Below are 6,706 nucleotides of genomic sequence, written 5' to 3' on the forward strand. Positions count from 1 at the left end.
CAAGTCAAGACTCATTTCCTCTAACTACCCAGAGACTGGATAACTGATTCTTCCTTTACTCCCTTTCTCTCTTTAGACATTCACCTTATCTTACATAAAATGTAGATTTATGGGGCACTAACTGAAGTCTCACAAGAATGTAACTGTTCGCCTTACTGCCTACCCTACATGCCTTTCCCCACTTCAAAGAAATGTATAAATCCTAAACCTGAAAAATAGTCACAAATGTGTCTGTGGCTCACGTTTTTCCTGGATGTGCCCTAAAGCTGGCTTAATAAACCTCAGTGATTGAGACTTTCGTCTCAGTTACTCATTTCGGTTGTGTTAAAATGCGCACTCTGAATGAAGAGCCTCGCCAAACAGGCTTTGTGTGAGCAACATGGCTGTTTATTCACCTGGGTGCGGGCGGGCTGAGTCTGAAAAGAGAGTCAGTGGAGAACAGTGGGATAGGAGTTGGTTTTATAGGTTTGGGGTATGCAGTGGAAAGTTACAGAAGTTATAGTTTAGGGCGGTTTTTTGGAAGCCAAGAGGGGGTCATAGGGTCTGAAGTCATGAGGTTGACCAAGGTGGGTTACAAAGTCCAATGGTCTTGTCAATCGAGGCCAGAATAAAAAACAATAGAAGAATGTCTCAGGTTAGTTAGGCGCTACAGGGGTTGATTGTTCTTCCACTTTTACTTCAGGTTTTCCATTTCCAGAAGGCCCTCCAGAGGTGTACATGTGGGCCATGGCACCATCAGTCAGCCTAAAAGACAGATTGTCAGTTACATATCTTCGTGTCACCAAACATGATTCTGAGAGATGCTGTGGCTTATAGTAGCAGACTTCTGATTTTTAACTGGCATATGGCTGCCTGGAATAATGAGTATATCCCCTAGCCTCCCTTGCAGCTAGGTGTGGTTATGTGATTAAATTTAAGCAAATGAGAAATAAGTAGACATTGTGTATAATTATTAAAAGCAGGAGGATATGCCCTTCTCCCTCACTTTCTGCTTGCGGAAATGTAGCTGTAATGGCTGGAGGTCTGGCAGCCATCTCGGACCACCAGTTGAATTTGGAAATGGAAGGCATGTGTGGTATAGTAATGAGATGGAAAGAACATGGGTCCTTGATCCTGTAGTATGTCATACCAGCCCAATACTTCTAACTGCTGGACTTCTTGAAAGTAAGAAAAGAGTAAGGCCAGGCATGGTGGGTCATGCCCATAATCCCAGCACTCTGGGAGGCCAAGGTAGGCAGAACACAAGGTCAGGAGTTCAAGAACAGCCTAGCCAACATGGTGAAACCCTGTCTCTACTAAAAATACAAAAAAAAATTAGCCAGGCTTGGTGGCGGGCGCCCGTATTTCCAGCTACTTGGGAGACTGAGGCAGGAAGATTGCTTGAACCTGGGAGGAGGAGGTAGCAGTGAGCCGAGATCGCGCCAGTTTACGCCAGCCTGGGCTACAGAGTGAGACTCTGTCTCTAACAAAAAGGAAGAAAGTAAGGGAAGAGTAAACATTTTTTCTTGTTTAAGACACTATTATTTGGGGTTTTTCTTTTTCTCAGAGTTGAACATTGCCTCAACAAATATTGATGCCAAAATGGAACTGCATTCTTCTCAGTGCTCATGGCTTGAGCCTCACTGTCCAAGCTGAAGTGAGGACAATGTGTTCCTCCCCAGCTTGGTTGCCCATGGTTTTACCTGGGTCCCATAGCAAAGTTCATGGCTTCCCAGTGCAGCCATTCTTTTTTCCTTCTTTTTCTCTCCTAGCAATGCATTATTCCAGGGCTTTTCATATTTTAATCATGCAGGAAGCGTGTTACAATGCAGGTTCTGATGCAGTAAGTGTGGAGGCAAGGCTGGAGAGCCTGCGTTTCTAACAAGTTTTCATCTGATGTTGCAGGTACTGAGAACTAAGGGATTATAAAATTGGCTGTAAGCTTTTTGCAGACATGAACCATGTGGGAATCTCTGTTTCCTCAATGCCTGGCATACAACAGATACTTAGTGTATGCCCAATGATTCACTGAATAATAGGCAATTAGCATGCCAGATGCCAAGAAGTCCTGCAGGAAAGAAACCTGCCACTCTGTTTACTATGCAGAGCTCAAATTTATTTTCATTGGAACTCTATTTTCAGAAATACTTATTAACATTTTATAGAAATAGTGGTTTGACAAAGCCACTTTGAGGCACCCTGGTCTAAGGTGGGATCTTAGCTGACCCTGTAATCAGAATGAACTGATTTCCATACAAGAATCTCAAACCCAGGGTTCTGTTTGGGTGTCCGGTTCAGCAATTAATAGAAATTGTTTTAGCTCATAACTTTCTGTACCCCTGAGGTCCTGCAGGCTCCTTGAGGAGATATATTTAAATACAATTAAATATAGGAGCTGTTGCAATTGCTAAGGTGTTCAGTTTTCCTCTTCCCCCGGCAATGCCCAACAGGCCTGTGACTCCCTCAGGGCACGAGAGCCTGAGTTATTTGCCAATTAGCATGATCCTGTGGATTAGTTGAAATGCCTTTGTTCCCAGGCTGAGACAAGGAGAAAGTCTAGGGAAAAACTGAAGGAGGACTTGACTGTGGTTAGAAACTGGTGAAAAACCGAGTTCCCCTCAGGGAACAATGTTGACTCTGTCAAGCCCTAGAGTTTTTTTGCTGCAAAAGAAGCCTCTTGGGCTCTGGAAACTCTGCCTTCCTCAACTTCAAGGAAAGGGAGAGAGCTGGGAATTGGTGCTTTGTCATGGCTCTGTGGGAGCGTTCTCAGAAATGCAGGCCCAGCTATCTGTCCTGGAACTCCAAGAATGGCCCAAAGCTCCCAAGGAGGTGGCTTTACAGGATCAAGTCAGAGGTTCTACATAGGCTGCATCCCCTTAATAGAACGTGGACACATAGGCCTTCCTCCTCATGTTGGGTCTTCCTAACAATGTGGTCTGCAGGGAAAATCTTACTCAATGTCCTACTCTGCACGTCAGAGACACGGCCTTTATGAAATAAAGGTAGAGCCATAAAGAGAAGAAGGACAGGCATTCTTTAAAAAGCCACAGAATGAGACATTAAAAAAAAAGATTAAATGTAAAGGGAATTGATAAGAGAAGGAAACTATGTCAGAGAAACTGAAAATGTAATCACAGAATGAAAACCCACCACTAATCCCTGGGTAAGATTAAAGCACAGAATTGGTATTGTAAAATATTAAATCTGTGCTATAGAGGTCAAGGTCAAGAAATCCCATCAATTATGCAGAGAGAAAGATACAGAAATGAAAAAGGCAAGAGGAAAGTTTATAAATAGGGAGACCAGAGAGCATAGAAGCACCAAGTGAACATTGGGTGATTCTGAAGGGTGAGAATAGAGAGAAACAATTGTTAAATATAGTGAACCCCAAGTTTCTCTTCAAAGAATCAGTATGTCGGTATGTTCAGCTCTCTTATTCTTTAATTCTCCACTTCAAAGTTTAACTTCCTTGTAGTTTCACTAAACAACCTTTTCCACCAGTTCTAATCAGTAGTTCGAATCTGTTTCCCTGGTCCTCTGCTCCGTCCTGACTCATCCTGGTCACCTGCTCCAGTCACCTGCTTTGACCCCTAGTTACCTGCTCTGACCTGCATGTAACAGTCCTTCCTGCCAAACTACCCACCCCACCACTCTGGCCCATACCCCTGCTCTCTTTCAAATAGCCAACTGGAATTAGCCTAGACTGTGCTTAGTAACCCTAGCCAATAGGGGAATGACACAGCAGTAGGGACGACCTCCCTCATGAATAAGAACCCCTTCCCCTTCCTTGTCCAGGTGTGCGCTCGCCATTGTTACATCTGTGAGCCACACCCTTCTATAGAAGTAAATTGCCTTGCTGAGGAAATTGATATTCAAGTGTACCAAAAATTTACATATAACTGTACCAAAAATTTACATATAACACAATCGACAGTAAAGGAAACACCATGTGCACCCTGAGTGTGCAGATCACTTGAGATCAATATATCCCAGGACAAAATTGCTGGAAATGGACCTCTACCTAGACACCCCACAAAAACGTTTGAAGAATCAGGATTTTTAAAAGCCTACAAGTATATACACAGAATAAAGAGGAAATCTACTAAGGAATGACAATCAGACTGTCTTCAAGCTCTTATTGCCCTCCATTCAGATAAAGAACGTCTACAGAGTTTTCAGAAGAATAGAGAAAAAGATTGTGATTGAATAATTTGATGTCCAACCAAGGTACAGTGTTTGAAGTCTCAAGAAAGATACCTTCAACTATGCAAGGGTTTAAGAAATATATCACCCTGAGCCCTTTTTAAATCAGGAACTCTGAGATGTGTTTAAAATTGTCAAGAGATGAAGCAAATTTAAGAATCAAGAATAGGGAAGCCATGAAATGAAATTACAGGGTGCAAATGCCATGTAAATTCTCTGTTTAAACAGAAAAAAACTAAAGAATTTTAAAAGTGTTTCACAATTTGAAAAGTTACAAATATTCTCAATAAGAGGCAAAGAGAACTTGGGAAGTATTGATGAACTCTTAATAGTTAGAAAAACACTGTGAGTTAAAGAATGCTTTTGAAAAGTTAAAATAACTATTTGTAGAATTATAGACAGAAAATGTGCCATATATAAATACACACAAAATGCATTACAATATATAATTATATAACATATGGGATATGTACACACATACATACACTGGAAAAGATAAAAAAGCAAAGAATACATGGTCTGCATGCCAAACAGCAAACACTGGAAGAAGCAAGAAAACAATAAAATAATTTTTAGGTGATAGACATAATACTAATAATATATTTCAACAATAAGTGTAAATGGGCTATAGTCCTTTATTTTATGACAAAAATTCTCAAATTGTATGCTTCCTCAAGAGATGCTTTCAAAATACAGTAAAACAGTCATGCAAAAAGCAAATAGGATACAGCAATTCCTCTCCTAGGTGTATACCCAAAGCAACTGAAAGCAGGGACTCAAACAGATCCTCATACATCAGTGTTCATTGCTGCATTATCCACAACAGACAAAAGGTGGAAACAACCCAAGTGTTTATCAGCAGGTCAATGAGTAACAAAATGTGTTACATCCGTACTAGAGAATATTATTCAGCCATGAAAAGGAATGAAATTGTGATACCTGCTAAAGCACAGATGAACCTTAAAGACAAGCTAAGTGAAATAAAATAAGTCAGACACAAAAGGACAAATATTGAGATACCTAGAATGGGCAAATTCATAGACAGAAAGTGGATTAGAGATGATCAGAGGCGGAAGAGAGGGGAAATGAGAAGCTATTGCTTAATGGTTAGAGTTTCTTTTTGGAATAATGAAAAGTTTTCAAAATAGTTGTAATAGTTGTAGAGCACTGTGAATATAATTAATGCCACTAAATTGTAGACCTAAAAATGGTTAAAATGGTGTATTTTCCCCCAATAAAAAATATTTATCAAAGTAAATGACAGGCAAGGTTACATTAAGCACATATAAACATAAAGAAAGCAGGAGCCCTAATATTAATTTCAGGCTAAGTAGGATTCAAAACCAAACAGATTAAATGCAACAAAAATTTTATTTACTTATTTATTCTTTTTTTAAAGTGATGAGGGTCTCTCTATGTTGCTCAGGTCTCCAACTCCTAGCCTCAAGCAATCTTTCTGCCTTGATCTTCCAAAGTGCTGGAATTACAGGCATGAGATACTATACCCTGGTCTCAAAGAGCTTTTATTTCTATAAAAGGTACAGTTATTTTGAATATATAACAATTATAAATCTTTATGCAATAAGTAACATAGCACGAAAATATATAAAACACACAGACATACGTACACACCTCAGTTATCATTATCTAGGACAAAAATAACAATTAAGTAAGAGACATTTTCCTTTTTCCATCTTCCTTCTCTTTGCCCCAGTGCAAGAGAGGAAGCACAGGGTAGAACAGAGGGGATTGTGAGGAGGAGACCCTCCCTACTAGTTGTCTATACTCATCAAAACAGGAAATTTTCATCAATACTTTTATTACCATCTAATCCTCGGATTCTATTTGCATTTTGCCAAATATCCCAATAATGTTCTTTATGCCAAATGTCCCAATAATGTTCTTTACGTCAAAAAGAATTAGTTCAGAGTCACGTGTTGCCTTTTGTTGTCGTTGTTGTTGTGTTGTTGAGACGGAGTATCACTCTTGTTGCCCAGCTGGCGTGCAATGGCATGATCTTGGCTCACTGCAACCTCTGCCTCCTGGGTTCAAGTGATTATCCTGCCTCATCCTCCTGAGTAGCTGGGATTACAGGCATGTGCCACCACGGCCAGCTAATTTTGTATTTTTTGTAGAGATGAGGTTTCTCCATGTTGGTCAGGCTGGTCTTGAACTCCCGACCTCAGGCGATCCGCCAGCCTCAGCCTCCTAAAGTGCTGGGATTACGGGTGTGAGCCACTGTGCCCAGCCATGTATTGCCTTTAGAGATTAGTTTCTTGTCTCTTCAGACTCCTTCACTTTGGAACACTTCCTTAGTCTTTCTTTGACTCTCATGACCTTGATACTTTTGAAGATTACAAACCATTTATTAACAAAAGGACAGTAAACAATACTGTCCTTTAATTTGGGCCTGTCTGACATTTCCTCCCAGTTAGATTCAAGTTATGCATCTTAAGTAGGAATGACACAGAAGTGATGCTTCTGTGACCTTCTCATTGCAATCTTGCAGGTAGTTCAGGATGCT

The sequence above is a fragment of the Saimiri boliviensis genome, chromosome 2 (genome assembly GCF_048565385.1).
Source record: "Saimiri boliviensis isolate mSaiBol1 chromosome 2, mSaiBol1.pri, whole genome shotgun sequence".
Lineage (NCBI taxonomy): Eukaryota > Metazoa > Chordata > Mammalia > Primates > Cebidae > Saimiri > Saimiri boliviensis.